The sequence below is a fragment of the Ambystoma mexicanum genome, chromosome 7q, assembly GCF_040938575.1.
Source record: "Ambystoma mexicanum isolate Mex_15411 chromosome 7q, UKY_AmexF1_1, whole genome shotgun sequence".
NCBI lineage: Eukaryota > Metazoa > Chordata > Amphibia > Caudata > Ambystomatidae > Ambystoma > Ambystoma mexicanum.
Window position 1 is genome coordinate 86670874 of NC_090941.1, and position 24563 is coordinate 86695436.

Genomic DNA, 24563 nt, shown 5'->3' on the forward strand with positions numbered 1-24563 from the left:
GCCTGGAGGAGGGGGACCCAGGAGTGAATAATCACCACCTCAAGTGCAATTCGAAATAACTTTGTGTTTGTTATTTGAACCTATCAGATCCTTGGAAGCAGGAGAGACAACCTCCGAAGATCCTGATATTGATTAGAACTTTTTGAGGGGTCTGAGCCCAGAAGAGGGGGACCCAGGGGTAAAACCCTCACCCAACGAACATTTGGAACAGAACTTCTTTTGTTTCAAATTTTTGAAATCCATCAGGTCCTTGGGGGACAATAGACTTTTTGTAGAAAAGAGACTTAACCACCGAAGGTCCTGATACATGAACCTGAACTTTTGTCTCGAGCCAGGAAAGCTTGAGAGTGTGTTGTGCTCAGTACTCCCGCCTTGTCCTGTGCTCAAAACACAGGGAAGGGAGACCCCTGCCTAACACATCCTGACTTATCATTTGTGAAAACTTATTTCTTTCTTGTGAACACCATCCCACATTCTTTTGTATTTAGCGTAAGGATTGGCAATAGGTTTTTCTTAGTATAGGCCCTTTTATTTGGCACAACACCACTAGGACTGCCTTATTATTATTTGATGGTTTTAGATTGCTCCCATCTTAGATGTAGGTTTAGATTAGGCATTTTTCCAACCTACCTATACAGTTTAATAAACACCCTTGAACTGTGATCACTTGTGTCTGTCTGTTCTTGATACCTTCCTTACATTAGAAATATCGTTCTAATCATCACTCAGCAAACACTTAAACTACCAAAACTGTTTTTGCACTCAGTACACTCCTCACGCTCTGCGTAGAATGGAGATTTAGACAATGAATCACATCTCTCCTCTCCAACAAGCACTGTAGACAGACTCCAAACTCGAATTGCAGTAACACAGCATCTCGTGCCAAAACTGTCTTTGCACTAATTGCATTACATTGCAAGGGGTCCCTGGCATGGCCCTGGCATCTCTTCAAATTTAGGGCAGTGCCCTTTCTCATAAAATTGGCCAGGTGCTCCTGATAATGACATGCCCACAAACATCTGATACAGAAGAAGAAAGTTAGGCAAATAATCTGTCACAAGCTAAGCAATGTAAGGTAAACAAAGTGTCAAGTGACAGAACCACAAGAGGTACATTTTCTTTAATATTTGAGCTAATGGCAGTCAAACCCTTCCACCACTTACTTTATCTTATTGTGACTATGTAGTGCAGGTATCTGACATGAAGCTGGCTCACGCTCAAGTGCTGGAACCTCTGATGGCCTTCTGTAGAGCCTCTATTAATTATTTATTTTTTGTTTAATAATTTGTGTTATGGTTTTACCCAAAGCCTTTCACACTGTTAACACAAGTACAAAAGAATAACCAGTGCTTATATGGAAAAAGAAAAAGGAAAGAAGAAGAAAAGAGACCAAAACAACAACAACGAAAAAAAAACATATAACCCAATTGATGCAGTAGATTGAATAGCATTAGACAAATTTAGAGAAATTCACATGAATAACTTTGGCAACAGCTAGAGTCAAAGATGTTAGGTTGCCTGTCATGAACCGTCGTCTATGTCCTTTCTGGACTTCGTGGTCCCTGACACATAGGGGATTGAATGCAGTAATACTTCCAACATGGCCACCTGCTATGGAACACTGCTTGCCAGTCCTTGCGCTCCACGCTCTGCGTTCTACTAAACAGACAGGCCCCCGCAGCTCTGTGTGTCTCAAAGCTACTGCTTGCTGTAGTTGGACGTGTGTTGCCGGAGTTCGCTGGGGGCTTTCTTCTGAATCCTGTTTCCTGGTTCCTTGAAGCCCCCTTCCTTCCTTCCTTTCCTCAAAATTTATCTTCGAACTTCCTGGATTTTCACCCACGCTCGGGTCACGGCGTTCTGTGTCTCCGAGCTCGGACATTGTTCCTTCCTGGACATTGTTCCTTCCTGGTCTCCGTTCTGGACATCTGAACGTGTCCTGGAGTTGGATTGTATTCCTCACGCTGGAATCCGAAGACCAGCACACGGGTTTATACAAATCCCGGACCGTGTGGAAGAAGTCACAAAAGAAGGTCTCAAGCAAACATCAAAAACAGGTGAGAAGGGGAGATACTTGTGACATTACCTGCATATAGTCTATACCGGAACAGCTCTGATTTGAGCCAAATTGAAATGTATGTGTGGTTCTTTAGAGTTTTTTAACTCAATATGTTATGTTATACTTTGTTCTTGGGGTTTGTATTGTGCACCACAGTCGTTTCCATGGTCTCTATTTTGCAAACAAGCATCTTAATGAGATGGGGTGGGTTAAGTTTGTGGGAAGAGGGAAATGCATGATATTTTCACTGTTGCATGCAAACTGGATGTTCCCTTAGCTCTGTGTACAGGTCATTTGCTATGTCTGCAATGACAGAACCATAGATGCATTTTGTTTTAGGGGGAGACCTGCACACTGGGGTGGTAAGATACATTGACCAGGGCTGTATTATGTGAGTTTGTTGTAGAGGTATAGTGTTCTTTTGTTTGGTATCTCTTTGAACAGGTGTTCCATTGATATATGTGGGTGGTGTAGTTGGTATGCCTATTGCATGCTGAAACATAGAAATCGAGCATTTTATTGCAGGGAGCAGGTTGGTGAGGGACTTTGACAATTTTGAAGTCACACATTGGCGATCACACATGCATAGCAAAGCAGGAAAGACATAACAAGTCATATAATTGCATACAAAAATGTGTCCTTCTTGCATGTGTTGCTGTTCTAAATAATTACTGCATCAAATAAAGAGTTGATATGAGATATTGTCGCACTAGTACTTTAACAGAATATCCTCAAAAAGTCTGCAATGACGTCAGACGTTCGTGAACGTTGACGGACACAAAAACAGTGGAAAAAGTTGCAGAAAGTGTAAAGAAGGTTAAAAATGATGCTAGAAGGTGGGAAATGTCAGAATGTAAGGTGACACCTTGTAAATTGGACATAAATGTTGCTAAATTGGAGTAAGTATGATATTAGTAAGTTGTAGAAAATTAGCATGCACAGGTAAAAACCCATGACATTCACTGAAAAAACATTGTTAAAGGGACGTTATGGTTAAGGTGCACTAATAAAAGCCTATGAAATTCACTGAAAAAACATTGTTAAAGGCACGTTATGGTTAAAGTGCACTAATAAAAATCTATTTTGCCAGTTATGGTAAGCTAAGCAACCATAACTCGTACCACCACTGTGCACTGTTAAGACTAGGACAGAAAAGATGACATCACAAATGACATGCAGTGGTAGCTGCAATTAAAGGATATACAGAGTATATTTGGGCCCAGAATTGATCATACACAATATTATCTATTTTACCCACAAGCCTCCTTGCATATTGAATGTAAGCGTCCCCAAAAATACACCCCCCTTAGTGAGAGGCAATAAAGGACACACCCCAGGAGGGGAATGTAACCAGGACCAAGTGCGGGTGAGATCAAAAGGGCTTTATATAAATTAATATAGGGCACGCAAAGGACTCTGCAAACTCTGAGAGCGCTCTGTCTGACAATAGCAAAGACAGGCCTACTTATTTACAGAACACGTCATGGGTGACACAAGCTATAGGGGGCACATAAACGTGGGGATTGGGTGGTGATGTCTAGGGGGTATACACTGTAGATAGTTGCTCCTTCAGGATTGGTGGACGTCGGTGCAGCGCCACGTGGGGTTGGAAGGTCAGCTGTGCTCATCGGGGTGGAGTGCCGGGCCGGACATGCCTTGTAGTGATGATTGGTAACGAAACTGACATTTGCCCTTGTGGCCACACATTCACACCCATTCGTTACACTTCACTTTTCCGTTGGCTTATAACTCTTGTAGCACTGACCTTAGGTCAATAGGCAGGCAGGGACATTGATATGCAATAGGAAGTGTCCCAATACATCAGTTATAAAGATGCCTTAGGTACAAACAGGCTAGTCCCATGTGCATGGTCAGGGGCATGGGAGGGGTTACTCGATCATCCTGTCTTGTTGGATTCGGTGAGGGATGGTATTACGATCTGTTAGTGCAAGGGTGGGCGCCCCCCTTTTGAGGGCCATTAACTTGGGGTCGGCGGAGATACCACTGCCTCGTGGGGAGCATGTAACTGGTGCCTGAGAGACGGTGGGATTTAGGACTAGGTAGCTCGTAAATCATGGGGTCAGGCTGTGGCGGCCTCTGACATGGGGGAGGCAGATGCTTGAAATGGGTCCAGCAGGGTCGGGAGGGGAGGCGAGGCTGTGCTGTTCGAACACCAGCTATCTCTGGAGGGCCTGGGAAGGAGGAGGGGGAGATGGCCTTGCAGCTCTGTGCGCGGCATCCTGCAGAAGGCGGTGTACGGTCCCTTGAGTGAGGGGCGAATAACAACACGTGTGGTCTCTGAGATGACTTGTATGTATTTGCATTTGAAGGGATATTAACTGGGAGCCATACCTTTTAGCACAACAATTCACACCTATAGTTGACATACGAACATGAGGTAGTGTTAGGCAGGTGTATGTGTAAAGAGGGCAACACATGTTATTGATATTGTCATCAGTTGGCCAGTCTTCGTACATCTTTACATTATAAACAATATCAGTTGCATATTACTCTTTACCCATTCTTCTTCACGTTAGCAGCGAACGTTAGTCAACATGACATATATCACATAAATGATTTCTACACATTACAAGTGTTCTTGGGGTAGACAGGGGAGTAGGGCGCCACACAGTCTAACACGGGGGGCTTGGTACGGGGTCAGGGCATGCGGGTTTTGGGCTGGTTTCAGTTACTTCCTAATGTTCCCGTTCATGGCTAGAGCAATGATGTACTGCGGAAGGTTAACAGCTACAGTGTTTTATTTTGTTGTTTGTTCGTGTCTGGTGGCTCGTGAGAACGAGTCCTCAGCGGATCTGCCATGCGGCGGGGGATGGGGGAAGTGTGGGCCATTGTAAGCGCAGTCGAGTGGGGGTCAAGCTGCAGCTTTCAGTGTGCACGTTGGCTCTGCCTGGGTTATGTCTAAACGTTTCTAACAAAATGGAGTTGGCTTAGTACAAGATGGCATCTGTGCTCTACCACATAACGTGGTGGTACAGCCTCACGTCTGCAGCTGCCCTGCAGCCTGGGCCCGGGGGCCGGTGGGCTGCCAACGAGTCATGAGTCTTTACCAGGGTAGGAGATGTAGTGGGGAGGGGTGTCCTATTGACCTATCCTCCCCTACAATATCCTTTTAAATATATCTGTCTGAAATTAACACACTGAGTAAGTTGGTGGTGTGCAGTTTCTGTAATGCTGTATCTCACTTGCAAGCTGTATAACAGGTGAGTATTGAGAAGATACAAATGGCACCAACGTTAGATAGGTACAGCAGATTTGGAGATATGATCATCTACCTGGACTACCTATCAACCCGAGACTAAGCTTGGGCTGAACAGAGATTCCAGGGAAACCCTTGTGGGGAAGAAAACCATGGGCAGGTATTCTACTGGCGATGTGAAGGTCTTTGAGGTGAAGGTAGCTGGAAAGGTCAGGGATTCCCTTTCCAGATCTCTGCAATAAGAAGGTGATGGTTAGAGGCAGAGAACTGGGAAAAGAGGGAATGAACTTTGCATGAATGGAAAATTACCCAGTAATGAGGAGTGGGTCGAGGAAGCTTCCAGTTTATGACGAGATCCGGAGGAAGGATGGGTAGTATCTGAATGACAACCAGAGACAGCGACAGTGAAATGTTATGTGCAAGGACTATGAAGAAGACAAATACCATAAGAACTGTTTGCCTTCCGTGTATGAAACAGTCTCTAGCTGGGATGGAGGGCGAAAAAAATGTTTTAGACTGTGGTGTTTAGATCTTATCCCCTTAGGGGTAGGAGAAATCACTGAGTGACTGCCTGCGATGAGAGTGAAAGCAAAGGTTAACTTGGTAAGGAACTGAGAACAAGATTCATGGGAGTAGGAACCAGGACGTATCACTGAAGGTGTGGTTGGAAGCCGAAGAACGGCCAGCAGAGAATCAAAGTGGAAGGGACAGATTACGAACCAGGTATGAATGTTTCGTTAATCCCTCTGAAAGTGCACCTGTAGTAATGAAAAGTGTTTGCTGTTAAACTCGGGAGAAAGTAAGAGTGGGTCGGCAGGAAGAGAGGAATAAGACGTACCAACGTAGGCGCTGTTTCCGGACCAGGAACTGTTGGCCATGAGCCGGGGCTGAAAGGTAGCGTTCTGGCACGGGATGTGCTGATTTGCTAAGGAATGAAGGAGACAAAGAGGAAAGGAAATGGGAGAAATTTAGTCACCAGAAAGATTTAGTACAGAAGGCACGAACTTACGTAGCGTAACCACTGGGGAAAGTAGAGTAGCAACGCGCCTCAGTCCAGAACACGGGCACAGCTGAACACAGCAAGCAGGTGTGGGTGGAAACAAGACTGCGCCTCCATTGCAGAATAGAGCGCTGCCTGCTGCCTGCACTGCCATCTTGGGGGAACAACCGTGAAGTGCAGCGATACAACGCCACCTGTGCCACAGAGACGATCAGTGTCGATGGGATCTGACAGTATGCCCCCTCCGAAGGGAAGGGGCACCTGTCTTGAAAGGATGCCACTCATGGAAATGCTGAATCAAAAGAGAAGTGTGAACTGAAAAAGAGTGCTCCCACGAGTGATCCGCGGGTGAATAACCCTTCCAATCAACCAGGTACTGCATCAGGCCCCTGCGGTAACGAGATTCACAAATGCCTCCTATCTCAATCTCCGGGCCAGTCATGGTAGAGACTGGAGGAGGGCAACTAGCCTGTGCCCGGGAAAAACAGCTTCAAACATCAGGTTTGAGTTGAGAGATATGAAAGAATGGGTAGATCCAAGCCCAAGAAGGTGGCAACTGTAGATGGAAGGCTGCCATGCCCCGAAGCCCAAACACAGACAAAAGGGTCTGAAATAGTGAGGGGACAGTTTCGAGGGAACCACATGATGGGGGAGAAACTGTGAGGCCAACCAGACCTTGTCGCCCACCTTGATAGTTGGAGCCGGAGTCCGGCGATGATCAGCAAAACGCTTGACCCATTCTTGAGCTTCCTGTAACGCCAGTCAGGCTGTGACATGACCGTGTCACACGCATTCAATCAATCAGTCAATGTCTGGAAATGCTGTGGCTGCAGGAACCAGAGACGGAAAAATGGCTGGATGATAGCAGAAAGAAAGGACTGTTCTTGAGTGATGCATGAGATTCATTATTGTAGGTGAATTCTGCCAAAGGTAGGAGTTCCTTCCAGTTGTCTTGAGCTGCAAAGAAGTAGCACTGAAGATAGCCTTCTAGAGTCTGATTCAACTTTTCGGTCTTCCTGTTGGTTTGTGGGTGGTAGCCTGAGCTCAGCACCCTGTTGATGTTGAGGATAGTGCACACCTGCTTCCAATATCTGGAGGTATATTGCTGACCTATGTCAGAAATAATAGTTTCTGGCAGTCCATGTAGAGAGAAGACCCATTCTAAAATGATTCGAGCCATAAGGGCGGTGGATGGAACCTTGGATAAAGGAATGAAGTGCGCCAGCTTGGTAAAAGAGGCCACTGTCACCATGACCAGGGTACAGCCACAAGAAGGGGGTAAATCCACTATGAAATCCATGGTAATGATTTTCCAGGGTCTGTCGGGAATAGGCATACTTACCAAGTGCCCCACTGGTCGGATACAAGGTACTTTAGTCTGAAGACAGATAGGACAAGAAGACACATATTCCTGGATGTTTTTCCATAAAGATGGCCACCAAAAATGTCTCTGAATGAGTTCAACTGTGCTTGATACACCTCAGTGTCCTGCTGTGTGTGAGGCATGACAGAAACGGAGAGCTTCTTTCTGTAGAAGTTCATGGGGAGGTACGCTTGGTGGTTCGAGAAATAGCACCCTTTGTCACGAGTGGGCTGGTAGTCCATTATTATCTGGGGACATTCCAGATGCTGTCTGATCTGATATAACATGAATGAATCCAGCCTTGGGAAAGACTGGTTCAGAACTGAACTGTGACAACGGAATGGGTTCCTTTTGTGATAGTGCATCAGCTCAGAGGTTGATGTTGCCAGGAATGAATGAGAATGAGATGTTGTAGGGGGAGAAAAAATGGGCCCACCATGATTGTCTTCTATTTCTGGTCTGGGCATATTGCAGAGCATGGAGATTATGATGGTCAGTCCGTACTCTATCGGGTACTTAGCTCCTAACGGGAGATGCCGCCACTCGTCGAAAGACTTCTTGATCGCTAAAAGCTCTTTCTCCAGCACTGTATAATTTAATTCCGAAGTAGCCAGTTTCTTTCATAGATATGCTACCGGACGTTCCCATCCTTGATCGTCCTTTTGCAATAGAAATGCCCCTAAGGTGTGACGAGATGCGTTAGACTCGATGATGAAACCCTGCTCTTGGTCCAGTATTATAAGCACAGGAGCCGAGGTAATAGTTTCTTTAGGTTATCGAAGGCCTGTTGGGTCCCCTCTGACCAGATGAACGGGATCCCCTTTTTGAGAAGATGAGAAGAGTTGTCAAGGGCCACATAATGGTGGAAGATCCCAGGATAAAACGTCTGTAAAAATGTGCAAATCCAAGAAAGCATTGGATGTCTTTGACCCCAGTAGGAACTGGCCATTCCAGCACTGCTGCCACCTTGGTTGGATCCATAGCGATACCTTCTGCTGATAAGATGTAGCCCATATAAAACACACAGGACTGGTCAAATTCACATTTCTCAAACTTGCAAAACAAGTGATTGTGTTGTAGTCGTCCTAACACCTCTTGGACATGTTTGACATGGTCAGATGCTGAGGATGAGAAGACTAGAATGTCATCTAAGTATACGACAATGAAATGGAGAAGAATATTTGCAAATAAATGGTCCATAAACCTTTGAAAAACAGAGGGAGCGTTTGACAACCCGAATGGCATGACTCTGTACTTGAAATGGCCAAACGGGGTACAAAACTCGGTTTTCCATTAATCTCCTTGTTTGACACAAATAAGATGATACAAGCTCCTCAAATCCACCTCAGTGTAGATGACAGCTCCCTTAACAGCTTTCAAGATGTCGGGTATGAGGGGCATGGGGTAGCAGTCTGGGATCGTGATCTTGTTCAAACAACCTCTGTAGACAATACAAGGACGGAGTTCAGAACTATTCTTCTTGGGAATGAAGAATAAGGACACAGCCACAGGGGAAGTGGATTCAGCAATTAGTCCATTCTTGGGGTTCGTATGCAGATATTCCGTCAGGACTTCTTTTCCCTTGCAGACAGAATATACATCCGTCCAAAAGGTAATGGGCTATCGGGTATCAACTAGATTGCACAATCATCCCGGCGGTGTGGTGGCAACTCGGAAAACTCTGTTGTAGAAAACACTTCCTGAAAGCTCTGGTAGGGTAATGGGATGCTTTGTACCTGGTTTAGAATGGCTGCATTTGCCGGATCGGGCCCTGACCCAGTGTGTGGGAGTACTCCCACAGCGCTGTGAGAAAGGCAGTGCAGTTAACAGTATTCAGAACCCATGAAAAGAGTGCCAGCCAACCAATTTATAAAAGTATTATGCATCCTTAGCCAGGGCAAACTAAGTATTACCGGATAATGGGCAGCCTTATTGATATCAAACAGCACTTCTTCTCTGTGAGACATTATTTCCATATGCAGAGGCTGAGTCTGTTCTCGGATACGCCCTGCAATGAGGGGACTCCCATCCACTAGAACGCTAATGGCTTTGGAAGAACGGGGTACCTCCTGGTTCTTTGCTCAAGCATCGTCAATAAAATTACCTGCAGCCCCGCTGTCAATCAAGGCGGGTACTCCACGAACCTGTGAGGATCCCAGAGAATGTAAGGAGAAGGACGATCATGGGAGAGTTAGAAGAGTCTGCATTGTGTGAGGTCAAAGGTAATGAAGGTGAACCTGAAGGAGCGTTCCGAACCGTGGTTCCCCCTACGGTCGGACGCTGGCGTTTTCCATGTTTACCCTGTCTTCTAGGAGGAGCAATCAGGCATTCTTGAACAACGTGATCTTTGGCTCTGCAGAACATGCAGAGACCAAGGGATCTCCGACAGGCTCTTTCTTCAACTGATAAAGGACCTCCGGCAGTTCCTAGTTGTATAGGATCGTCAGATGAGGGGATGTTATTGGCAGAGAATGGGGACTCAGAGAAAGACCTGGCAGGCCTTCCTTTTTTCCTTTCTGTGCGTCTTTTTTGTAAACATTAGTCAAGTTGCATGACCACCGATATCATCTCAGCAAAGCTATGTGGTCTGGGAATGCGGGAAACCTCGTTTTTGAGGTCTTCCGAAAGTCTTCTATGAAAAATGTTAATAAAGGCATCATCCGGCCATGCCGTATCTGGTGCCAACTGCTTAAACAGAGTAATATATGTGAGGAGTTCTTGGTTGCCCTGCTTATAGTCGAGAAGGTGTTCTTAGGATGAAATAATGTTTTCTTGTCTCCCGAACAACTGTTTAAAACTATTGCAAAAAGCTGGGTAAGCATCCAAGATGGGGTTGTTGTTGGTGACCAGAGGGGTCACCCAGGACAATGCTGCCCATTTCAGATGCAATATTACATGTCCCACCTTGTCTCTGTCGGTAGGGAAAAACGCACCCTTAAAGGTGAACTGTACTGTGCAGGCCTCGAGAAACTCCTTTATGTTATGAGGATTCCTGTCGAATCTGCCCCCCGGCAGATAAGCAAGGGGTAAGTTCTGAGCATTGAGGAGAGCTGACCATTTGTTGTCTAAGAGCTGTGTTTTTCTGTTTCAGGTTTTGGACTTCGGCCGTGAGGGATTAGACAGCTGCCACCAGTTGCTGTACCTGATCCATGTTGCACCCTTCTCAGATACTCTATTGGGCGTTGCTAACTGTAATGCCATATCTCCCTTGTAAACTGTATAACAGGTGAGTACTGAGAAGATAAACATGGCACCATCCTTAGATAGGTACAGCAGACATGAAGACGTGCGTCTCCCTATCCAACCCGAGACTAAGCCTGGGCTGAAGAGAGATTCCAGGGAAACCCTTGTGGGGAAAAAAGCTCAAGGGCTGGTATTCTACTGGCGATGTGATGGTCCCTGAGGGGAATGTATCTGGAAAGGTCAGGGATTCCCTTCTGATATCTCTGCAATAAGAAGGCGAGAGTTAGAGGCAGAGAACTGGGAAAGGAGGGAATGAGCTTTGCAGGAATGGAAAATTCCCCAGTAATGAGGAGTGGGTCTAGCAAGCTTCCAGCTTAAGACGCGATCAGGAGGAAGGATGGGTAGTACCTGCATTACAACAAAAGGGGGCGACAGTGAAATGATATGTGCAAGGACTAGAAAGAAGACAAATATGATAAGCGCTGTTTGCCTACTGTATGAGAAATGGTCTCTAGCTGGAATGAGAAGATAGGTCCCCGTAGGATGAGAAAAGCATTTTAGGCTTTTGTGTTTAGATCTTATCCCCTTAGGGGTAGGAGAAGTTGCTGAGTGACTGCCTGTGAGAAGAGTGAAAGCAAAGGTTAACTTGGGAAGGAACTGAGAACAAGATTCACAGGAGTGGGAACCAGGACTACCGCTGAAGGCCGTGGTTGGAAACCCAAGAACTGCCAGGTGGAAAGGATGGATAACAAACCAGGTATGAATGTTGCGCTAATGCCTTCAAGATCGCACCTATAGTAATGAAAAGGGTTTGCTGTTAAACTCGGGGGAAAGAATGAGTAGGCCGACAGGAAGAGAGGAATGAGACGTACCACCGAAGGTGTGGTTTCCGGACCAGGAACTGTTGGCCGTCAGCCGGGGCCGAAAGGTAGCATTCTGGCCATGGGGTGTACTAATTTTCTATGGAATGAAGGAGACAAAGAGGTAAGGAAACAGAAGAAATGTACTCACCAGAAAGATTCAGTACAGAAGGCACAAACTTACATTGCGTAACTACTGGGGAAAGCATAGTAGCAACGCTCCTCAGTCCAGGACACGGGCACAGATGAACACAGCAAGCAGGTGTGGGTGGAGACAAGACCGTGCCTGCATTGCATACTAGAGCACTGCAGCGATACGATGCCACCTGTGCCACAGAGACCATCGGTGTCGATGGGATCTGACAGTTTAAAATTTACTTCAACATAACCTGCATATGAGAATATTGTATATTATACTATGCTCCCAGGTTAGCGATACTTTTAAGAGCATTGATATATAAACGCATAATGATATTAAATAATGATATTAAATAATTGTCTATTATAAGTTTTTAAAATGTGTGAAAAGGGATTAGGGAAATAAAACCGCTGGTTCACAAAATTGCTGAATGTCTTTTTCTCAGAAAGATATATTATTAACATGGCTCTGTCCCAGGCCTTACCTTTATTTTTTAGCTCCCTTACAATTAATGCATAATTATTATAATATATGTCAATATTTAAATCAATGTTTTTATGAAAATGTTAAATCTCTATAAAATAAATCTATCATATACCTTTGCCTTATATCTCTTCAATGAATTGAAAAGGGCCAGTAAAGATATCATTTCCATCCTTCATTACCATTTTCAAATAGAACAGGTTCCTTGTAATCATCCATTGTGTAATATTAGAGGTTCAATCTAGTTCAAAGCATAATGCCTCCTCAGGTATGGAATTAGGCAGATCAAGAGTAACACGCCATAGCCTACCTTCCAACTGCTATGTCATACTACATCCTTTTTCAAAAAGACTTCAAGTCCAAACTACCATATGAGATATTGTCGTACTACCATATTAAAATATGGGTTAATGTTGTACTTTGGAATTAACTTGTTAAAAATATGGGAAGCAAGAATATTGCATACATATTAATATAGTAAGCCAGACCACGTTATAGGATGTGACTAAATGGGTCCTGTTGATGTAGCATTGTGCTCCGGAGCCACATGCTTGCAAAGAGGCTGATCATGCATGCATGGAAATCATCCAATCCCTACTGTTTCGATGATTGGTTGGAGGAGTTATTAACCGTGTCCACGTATGAGAGACCATTTTCAAACAGACTGGAGACACTGATAAATTCAGTGATATATGGGCTCTCTTCCTAGATGTATATGTTTTATATTCTTTTGTGATGATCTCATCCATGTAATAATTGTGCTTGCACTATTGTTCTTGAATTTGGACCTGACTATATCTTCTGTATCATATTTGCTATGTACATGATTTTATGACATATGATGATTTTTATTTTTTATTTTTTATTTTTTCCTTTCTTTCTTTTCTCTTACACCTAGGTGTCATATCTGTCCAACGTGCCATAACCTGATTGTTCTTTTGCTCACATGCACTGCTTCTACTGTTTATGTTTTTACTACGGGAGATTTGTAGATCATATTCTTGTTTACTTTTGGTAAATGAAAATAACATTTTTATATCTCGAGACAGAAATATTCAAAAGGATATAGCAAGCTTGTGGTTAGTATTTATAATATTGCCTTGTCTCCGAAAGTAGCGTTTCTTGAAGTTTATTTTTCATTGGATTTCCTTGTTGCCAACCCGGACCGCTCCTTTGGACTGCCTCACTGAACGCTCCCTGGCGGCTCTCTGCTTCGTGTCATTCCAGTTACTGACCCCAGTTTTTGTACTTGGATTGTGTTTGCCTCGCCCTCTCATTTCTGCTGCCTGTTCCCTTCCTGGGTACGTTGGCCCCTCTACGAGCCTTGTTCAGTGGTTAAACGCTCTCCTGTTGGTGATTGCACATTACGCTTTACGCGTATCATAGGACCCTCCACTCGTAAAGACACTCCTGTCCTGATGAAGGCCTACACCATTGGAGCTCACCTAGCTCTACGCAAAATGGCCGAAACACTGTCGTGTTGGCATGTATTATATGTTGTGTTCAACTCTTGATTGTGCCCATACTCTATGGGCCCCCCACCTGTTTATGATTCCACTGAATTCTCAAAGCTTCCTTCCCAAGGAACCTATAGAGAATGAACAAACTGTACAAGTAGATGTCTCAAATATTGACTACTTGATCATTCATACTTAGGTACTATACTTTGTATGTCTTCAAATCTGAATGTCCTATGTTTTTTGAAAAATACCAGTGTAGTACTACACCACTGCACTTCAAAATAAAACCCTTTTGTGCAGAAGAACAGTTTCATGAGAATTATGTGACCACCCACACAAGGGGTCACCCACTCAGGGTGTAGCAGCGGTTACTCTTCAGCAGAGATTGACCTGACCTTGCTCATTTGCTTTTTGATATTATTGTACCAACCTGGGCAGAGCAAGGCAGTAACCAGGTACCCTTCAGAATACTAGGACATATAACACTGGCATGGGTATTTTCTGGGGGTCCTTATGTGGAATTATATGGCTCTTACAATTTTGTACTTACTCATTGCAGGTAGTGATGCTCAGAGGCTAGCTACTTTGTTATAGACATTGTTTTAAAAAATCGTTTTTTTGAAATTGAACGAGTTTTTACCTCTATTTATTAGGCAACTACTTGGGGAATACTGTAGATTGAAATAGCAACTGTGTTAGGACTTTCGAGTTTCTAATCGTAAAGTTTTTCTTTCTGCTCTATTACCGCGTCATGCTCCTGCTCTTTAGGCTACATTTAAAAGCAGTCTGAATCGGTCATGGGGTCGGACACGCCCAAAGGGCACGCAAAGAGCGTGCAGAAAGGCGTGAAAAAGGCAAGCACGTCTGGGTGCTAGATGGGCCTTGGGCACAGGCACTGTGTCAAAATTCGGAATATTATGTTACTAGGGAAAAACAACTATCAAGGAAAAACGTTAAGAAATACACTTGTGTTGAGTTTTTAGATTTAGCTCCACCCGGCATGAGGCTCTTTAGGGGAGCCCATATCCTGAGCCAAACAGTTTTTGCTCAATCAGTGAACACTGCCCCATTCATCCCCGGAAGACAGAAGGGGGTGGAGGAAATGGGTTCCTTGCGTCTTCTTAAGTGCCTGTTGATCAATGCAAGGTCAGCAGGCACTCAACGTTATGACATCTACAACATATTGGAGGAGATGACCTCTGATTTGCTGTGTGTTACAGAGACCAGGTGCTCTCCCAGCTCTGAGCCCGATCTTCATCAGATGTTGCCTGAAGCTTATGCAGCACTGCGCTGAGATAGGCCCCCCGCCCTGACGTTGGGGTGGTGGCCTTTCATGACTAGAGTGCAGTTGACCCATAATGTGACCATTCACTTCTTACTGGTTTACAGGCCACCCTCACATAATTGTGTTAACTTCCCTATAATTGTTTGCAGCTAGTTGCTGACTTAGCTTTGAAAAACCCAATTTAGTTTTGCTGGGTGATTTTAATCTTCATCCGATTGATCCCACTGATCGTTGCACAAACAATGTGGTATCTGGCCTAGCTGACCAATCCCTTAGCCTACATAACCACCGCCCTACTCACAACAATGAGAATACCCTTGATCTCATTTTTTCTGAAGGAAGCCTAACAGCAAGCTTTACTCCTCTTCCTGTTACCTGCTCTGATCATTTTAGGTACCTTCCATTGTTATGGTACCATACTGCTCTCCTAAGGGTTCCTACTGCCTGAAAACGGTTCTGGAATAGGGTTGATTCTTCTCTTCTGGCAGATCATCTGCTGGAGGCTAACTCTCCATTCATTGGAAAAGGATATGACCCCCTCTCCCACATTCTTTAATACCTTACAAGAGTTGCAGACTCCTTAGCCTCCATTAAGCCTCACTTAGGGAGAACCAAGCCTAGTGTGCTCTGGTTTACAGCTGAGTTACGGGCCCAGAAACAAGTTTATCAGCACCTTGTGAGGAATTGGCGGTTAAGTTATGGTACGGAAGTACGCACCATCTACAAGCAAGCAATTTTTACACTATCATAAGATGATTGTGGTAGAAAAATCAAAATTCAATGTGAATAGGATTTCGGAAGCAGCATGTTCCTCTCGGGAATTGTACATAGTAGCTAAAGAGCTTGTCTCCTGTCCCTCTAACGGGCCTGTTAAGCTGCCAGATGACCAACTTAAATGCAATGCGATCAGCACTTTTTTCCTTGAAAATATTAGAGATATTCGCCAAGTTATTACTAACAATGAACTGGCCCCAGAGGAGGTTGGTTTACAGATGGTTCACACAAGGGAACTTAGTATACCTATTTCAACTGGTGTTTTCCATTTGGAGCCCATTGATGATGCTACTACACTGAGGGCCCTCAATGGTTTGAAATCAGCTTCACCTCTTGATTCGCTACCCCTACATATCTTAAAAGCACTTCCACAGAGGGCTATCTGTATGTTCAAAGCAGCCCTACAGCATTCATTTGTCTCAGGGGAGATTATCAGTGCCCTGAAACATGCCCTAGTTACCCCTCTTCTTAAAAGACTCATATGGATCCTCTGGTGGCTGCCAATGACCGACCCATATCTCTACTACCGGCTCTTATGAAGCTTACAGAAGCAGTGATTACACTGCTTTTTTCACAATTCCTGAAAGGTAATAACTACCTGCATCCATTTATATCCGGCTTTAGGGCTCTGATGGGCACAGAATCTATCATGATATTGATCCAGGATGATCTGACACTTCTCCAAGACCATGGAGAGGTTGAAGTGTTAATCCTCCTTGAACTCTCTGTGGCTTTTGACATCGTGGATCATGGCATTCTGTTGGCTCGTCTGGAGCAGGCGGGGATTACAGGGGCTTTATTGGCTTGGTTTGGTTTGTTTTTTGCAAAGCGAACACAAAAACGGCTCTTTTCAGGCTTGGTAGGCACTGCCCTCCGCATTAAACTTTAGGGTCACCCAAGGGTTTGCATTGTCTCCCCTTTTGCTTAATCTGTATTTGTGCCCACTGCCAGACCTTATCTTGGAGTTCTATTCAACACCTATGCCGATGACACACAATTAGTGTTTCGGCTGGACTCCCCGTTAACTGAGCCTCCCATCAAACAAAGAAACTGTCTTGCCACTATAGGCAAACGAACGCCTGCCAATTGTTTAGAAACTCAAGGGAAAAAAAAAACAGAGGTATTGGTGTATGGCCCTCAAACAACTAGTAGCTCCTGGAGCTCTCAATTTTGTCCTGACTCACTTGGTCCCTGACCAACACCTAGTGCATCTATGAAAAGCCTAGGAGTGAGGCTCCTGGCTAATGGCTCACACGAAGATTTCTGCTGTTTGTATTGCTGGCTTTGGCAAGTTCAGAGTCGTGATAAAGATCTTACCTTTGCTGCCGCCGGACAGAAAAACCATGATGGTCACTTCAACCATAATGGGATCTCTGAACAAGTGCAACAGGATCTGTCTGGGGTAACCTAAGTACCAGATACAACTGTTGCAGGTATTCCAGAACTCTGCCGCTGGACTGGCTTTAAATGCACCTCGATCGGCCTCTTCTGATACTTTGCTACATCAGCTCCACTGCCTTCTGGTTGCATCGCTCATTGAGTTCAAGACTCTTTGTGTCACTAATGACATGGGTGCCAGCTATCTCAAAACAAGATAGAGTGCTATCATTCCACTAGATATTTGTTCTCCTCTTCTCCTGTGCACCTTACAATACCTAGGTACCAACGTGCCCGGTCTGGAGGGGGATCTTTCTCAGTGCTGGCCCCCTGCTTTATGAAATGTGCTCCTGCTATCGTCGAGAGTCACTGAGGAGCATCTCTCCTTTCGTAGGGTGTATACAACCTATCTGTTTTAACTGGTTCATGCCTTCACATTGCAAGGGCTATCCCTATCTCTTTTTCATTTGTGTCAGCGCATAGACTCCTGTGGGCTGCAGTTGCGCTTTATAAGTGTTTACATAAATAAATAAATACATATTTTCCTTAAATGGGGATTTGGCAATCTGGTAGAAATTGGGAGTAACAGCATTGCATTTCAACGGGCTCGCAAACACACAGGCAGGGAAATAGTTGCAAGGCCCAAAAGTACCTTCTCCTCAATTAAACAGCCAAAACAGTATTTCAGTTGCAGCGCCCTTGACTCTGCTGTTGGGCTTAACGCCGCGAGGGCGCGCGGCTCTGAATTTATGCCAATTACTTCCTGGTCGGCGTGCCCAACGGCACGAGCTGCCTTAAAGGCACTGTGCTGCAACAGGCTCGCTGACACACAGGCAGGGGAATAGTTGCAAGGTCCAAAAGCACCTTCTCCTCAATTAAACAGCCAAAACAGTATTTCAGTTGCAGCGCCCTTGACTCTGCTGTCGGGCTTTGCATTAACCTATGCTTAATTGGATCATTGTAAAACTAACAGGGCATTGTGTAAAATTAGATGATAATGCTATGGAGATAACATGCAAGTGTATCATGCTGCACAATTATCACCAGTAAGGTTCTAGGCCAGTGTTCTTAAGTGGGGCAGTGTGATTCTGGCATGCAACAACCTTTTAGAAACAAGGATACATTTGCATGGGGATATACTGAAGACACTGATGTGGCGTTCAAATATTCTAAACTGGCATCGTACTGTCGGAAATGGCACTGCGTGTGAAGGCAATGGAAAACATGCATGGAAAAATGTTCTCAAGGCAGAGTGATTCAATACCTGCTCACTGAGCTGTGAAGAGAATGCTCTGGAAAAGAGACCATGGTAAAATGATCCTGATTTACACCAGCCTGATATGCAGATGATTTTTTCTACACCATTAAATAACAGTGAGCTGAAAGGTGATTGTAGAACCTCCTAACTAGACATTATGCCCTAGAACAGTTTATTTGCTCTTGTTATCTCCCAACTCTTCAGTAGATGGGCTCTCACATATTTGGGAAATACTGAAATTAGTCAGAGGACTAGGATTATGACTATGACAAACAGTGCCCTGTTGCAAAAATATATTGAAAGAATTTGTGTTTTTGCTCTACCAAAATATTTGCCCTAGTTCTAACTATTCTTGCATTAGTGCACAGTTTCTGTAATACCACCCCAGATCAGGTCTGGCTCCAACAGGAGGCTCAGGGGGGAGCCCCAAGTTCTCCCTCTGAACCCCCCTATAATGGAGGCCTTGCCAGTGGTGTTAACCACCACTGAGACCCATGGAGAGGGTGAAGGGGGGATGCAGGCAGGAGGGATTTAGTGATCAGCATTCTGAGAGGTTGCACTGCAGGAAGCTGTAGAATAATTTAGCGTATTTTGGAGTACAGCGCCACTGCATGGGATCACATTATTGCTGTAATGTGGTACAGCAAGCAATGTGTTGCCAGTGTAACATATGGACATGTAAATGAAGACAGGCTACAGATTTTAAAAGCACACCAATTTTTTTCTCACATGAAATGCCTCACTTACAGGAGACCACATTTGATACCTGAATGACTAACTTAATTAACAAAGACTAACACCGATTCTAACTCATTAACATTATAATGTGTTCTCCATGTAGAAAAAGGAGGCAGGCTGAGATTCATTTTTAAACGTGCATTTAGATTTTTTTTTCTTTGCTCTGTTCAGTCTTTGCAGGAAATCACTCTGCATACCAGGAAATCAGTTAGATACAATTGCCTACTGTAAAAGTGAGCTATTGTTGAGGAAGGAGGATATGATATTGTGAATTTGATTGGTGACACGTAAGCCTGGGGGATGAAACAGAGGTTTATTCGGGTAGCTCTGAGAGAATGAAGGGGAGAAGACATTTTGCGGAGCTGCAGTCAGGTGGCATTTGCTGGGCTGCTGTGAGGAGCTGGACCACTGCCCTTCAGAGACTGGCTATTTTGGTCTCACTTGGCACCGGCTTCAGAACTGCAGATGTTCTCGCTGTGTGATTTAAAGAAAAAAGAAAACCCTGGGTCACTTCTCGGAGGCGACAAGCCAGGAGATTTTGCGTGTGGAAAAGCTACAAACAACTGGTAATTATCACGTAAAACTTGAGGGAGTGTCCTGTGAATGAAGTCTTTTTCAGGCAAGAAAGATATCGCTAGGGAATCACTGTGTTAAAATGCCACATTATAATGTTGCCATCTAAATGCTGTCATATTGATGTACTGTTCTTTTCATTGTTGCAAATGTAAAATGAAATGCGTTGTATTATTGCATTTGTTTCTCTTCTGTTTATTTTAGAAAGGACTTCCTCGCAAAGCTGGTAATGTACTATTTTGAAATGAAACTATTATAACACACCGCCTGTGTAAGGGTGTTTTTGCTTCTGTTTTTCTTTGGTGCATTTAATCCATACCATACAAGAAAGGGGGAGGTTGTTAGGTAATATATGTGTCAAATTTCCTATAGAGATGAAGTTATGTCATTAGCAATTATAAATAGTTGTGTGCGTGATTCCACTCAGGGTATGTGTGTGTGGCTTCTGAGTGGAATATAATACAATAGTCTGCTGAGCGTACATGAATCAGCAGAGAGAGGCCTCTGGAAATATAATCTCACTAATGTAAATAAATTAGTGATAATACCACAGGGGTTTGTGAATGCTATTGGTGAAAATTGTGGCATCCGTGAATGCAGGTCTGAGGCCTCCAGTGATCACACGAACAGTCTAAACAGAAAGAAGGGGTTTTGTATATTGGGGCCATGAATAAAACAGAAAAATATGCTCACCAAAATACCACCAACAAAATGTAGACAACTATAAAGCCAAACCCAATCTAAATTCAAGGAGTAGTCATTGCCAAATTACCATTATTTTTGGCGGTAAGAAAATACTGCCAGGCCCCAAATCTACACAAAATACCCAACATATTTATGGTGCGTTGCAGGTCGGGAAAGTGATCATAGAGCACCTACTGGGCGTGGCAAGTGTGTCTCACACTGCCATCTGTACTTTAAAGGGAACCCATTTCATAATAGCAGTGTGTCACTAAAAATGAATTTCAGAATGTCTGAAATGGAAGCCACATTCTCAGAGCTAGTGCAATATTTAGAGGCAAAATTATATGCACATGGGACGTGGTCATCGAACAGTGCCTCAGAATGGCATGACCGTATTCATGGTGAGGTGCAAAAAAAAAATTAGAAAATATTTTTGCAGAAGACAGCATAATTCAGGTCTATCTTCTAAGGTTATTAAATGTGCCCGATAAACATGCAGAGAAAGATTGTTTGGTACGGCTATGCGCCAAGATCTGGTTTATTTTGAATAGGTCCCTGCGAATGCAGGAAAATGATACCCAGCTGATTAACAGGTTAAAGGCTGACCTAGATGGGGCAAGTAAGAAAGAGGAAATGGTAAGAGCGGAATTGGATGTATGTCAAAAGGACATGCAGTTAAAATGTAGAGATTTTGATATTCAATTGTCAAAAAGCAAGAAACAGTTTGAGGACAGTGAACAAGAATTGTTACACTTAACAGCATTGGTGGACCACATTAGACATGATAAAGATGAGATGGTTTTAGAAATGCAGATTTTACAAAAAGAACATTATGAAAAAGAAAGTGATCTCTAAAATGCAGAACAGGAAATGGTTAAAATGTGTCAAGAAAGAGACAAGAGAAATAAAGAATTTAATGAATGCCAAATGCAAATGTGCAACATGCAGGAGGTAATTAATAAAATGAGTGATGAAAATAACTATTTGCAAAATGAAGCAGACAGGCTCCTTAAAAAGTGTATGGACTTGGAACAGCAAATGTGAATTCCCAGGTCCCAGGAGATGCAGCAGGACACCACATTCAACGGAGTTGAGGTGAATTCTATTTCTACCCAAAGAGCAAGTGCCCCAGTGACTGGGCCGGTGACTGAACTTGGTTGCAGCGCCCTTGGTGGATTTGATACTGCCATTGGGGACCGCCACCAATCCCATACTCCTGGAACCAGGGTTTATTCACCAAGTAGTGCAATTCCATGCATTGCAACAAGTATCCCCATAAGAATAATGAAATCCATCAAGGCTCTGATCAAACCATTTAAAAAGGGAGGGGAATGCTGCATAGAGGATCACTTAGAAGAGGTTTATGACATTTTTAAAGCCCTCCAGATACCTAAGGAACAATACAGGCAGTATTTTCATTTAACTTTAGATGCTCCCACGGCCAGTATCATAAGGGGATTGAATGAGCAGCAGAATATGACATGGGCAGAGTTTGAAAAAGAGATTAGGCGTCATTTATTTCCTTTCCAGTCATTGCAGGAGGCAAAGAAAGTCACTTACACAATCACTTCTGGGCCTAATACATCCCCTCGCCAGTTTTTACAAGACTTAAAAAGAGCATTTTCTCGCTTTAATGTATCTTTTGACCCCAATTCTAATGAGTTTAAAACTGCATACTTCTATGGGTTACAGAAAGACATTATATCACAACTGGTCCGTGAATTTGATCGTGACAAGTCCCTTGAGTGGATTGTGCACCAAAGCACAAAACTATATGAAGTACTCTATTGTCAAGGTAGAGAAAGTGATACAATGAAAGACACTAGACCAAAATCTAAAGAACCCTCAGCAACAGTGATGGAAATCAGGTCAGCCAAAATGCCCCTTGAGTCTGCTCAAAGTCCAGGTAAAAATATTTTGACACCTGAACAAAGGGGTAATCAACAAAGATCATCACTTCCTGTACCAATGTTTCAATCACATGATCCTAGTAATAGGGAGAGCTACATCAGCCCCAGGTACTTAGGAGATAGGCCCCGGGCAGGCTATCGGCCTGATATGTCAGGTATGAACAATAACCAGAGACAAAATCAGGATCAAAGAAATGATGGTCCCTACCAGACATTGGGGACACAGAGCAGATTTGATACCAATACCATGATATATGGTAATCAAGATAGAGCCCGATATGTGGATCGATTTGCTGATAATGGGAATCAACATAGGGGTCAATACCCACAACATGAGAGACAGGACACGAGGCAGAATATGAATTATGCTCCACGTCAGTACAATGATTCCCCACCAGGGGATTACAACCAGAGGATGGGTGCAATCCAATCCTCTCCACACATGAAGCAAGAGTTCAGGAACAACCCCAATAGAAATCACTCACCTGAGAGGTATCAGAATAGATCCAATCAGGGGGAAAACAACCAATATCGATCTAGGCCACAGAGAGAGGATTCTAGAGAGATGGAAAGATTCGAGTGTCTCGAGGCCCTAGTGAAAATGTTAGCTGAGCAAATAGGGAAGCTCTGTACAGCACAAAAACAGTCATCAAAGGAGGGGGCAGAAGGCCATAGCAATGACCGGGGTACTTATGATACTTATGATATCTGCAGTGCCAAGAAAATAGATTGTTCTGATGTAATTATGCATACTGACTCTGACATGCCTAATGATTTAAAAGTGAAAGTACCAGTAAATGAACATGTGACAGACATTGCAAATACATCTAAAAGAGAGGTACAGTTTAACCTAGAGCTAAATCAAAGCTTGGAGATCTGTACAAATGAAATAGGAAAACCTGAAATTCCAAAAGAACAAAGAGACAGATTTAAGAAAAATGACTCATACATGGGGAATACCAGTGAGCAGGGAGTGAGTGGGGATGCTATAACTTTTTCCCTGGGCAATCAGAACAATAACCAAACACAGGCGGAAAAAGGAAATACTCAAAAGGAGGGTACATGTCAATCACCTGAAGAATTCTTTGAGCCACATATTTTTGAAGAGTTTAAAAGGGCTGGTACCATACTAAATGATCACAAATGTACAGAATTAGTCATTGACAAATTGCTAAATGATGTTGTTACACATGTTCAGTTGGAGGATTGAATTGTGACCTCTGATGATACCTGGATAGATGGGCGAACCGTGGCCACACTCCAAAAAACCTCTGAACATGGAGAAATGAATAAAGTCTCTTACACAGAAATTAGCAAAAAGGAGGGAAAAATGTCTTTCCATTTACCAATGTGCTTAACCAAAAGTGAAAAACGCCTGAGAAAGGTGAGCCCTGAAATCAGTATGAATTTGACTTCTTATGTGTGTTGGAGGAAGTTGAAGACAGGTATTATGCTCCCATCACTGTAGAAGAAAAATGCAATACATTTGCAATTATTGACACTGGTGCACAGGCCACAATTATGTCTAAAGAATTGGTAAAGAGTATCAATGAAGGCAGATCTCCACAGAATCAGATCACAGTGAAGGAAAATCAAGGTCCAGTGCATATTATAACGGGGAGGAGGTGCCTATTATAGGCGTCACCGAGGTTGACATAAAGATAGGTAAACACAGAATGAAACTGGAGGTTTTGGTCACATCCATTTGTGAAATTCCATTTCTGATGGGAACAGATTGCCTGAAAAGATTGTCTCCTCTCATAGATGGGGTGAATGGAGTACGGTGGTCCTTAACTAAAAAACCATTGAGACCTAAGAAACTAAAGTCACAAAACAGCAATATAAATGAATGCCACACCGTTGCCAAAACAAATGATGCAGTGGAGGTATATGTCCAGAATAGCTGCATCCTTAGCGTCACTGTTATATTAATGTGTCAAGACAAAATGCAGAGTAAAAATGAAAAACTACCTGTACAAATATACTTGGACCCAAGGAAAAAATGGCAGACTGCCATAGATGAGCACACATTACGTTTTTATTTAAAAGAGAAGGCATGCAAACAGAATATTGCTACTAAAGCAGATTCAGAAAAACACATCACCACTCTTGCTGAAATACACATGGAAGATGAGCAACTATGGGTTCACATTGGTATAAATGACTAATCTAAAACAACAAAAGCCACTTTAGCACTTGAACA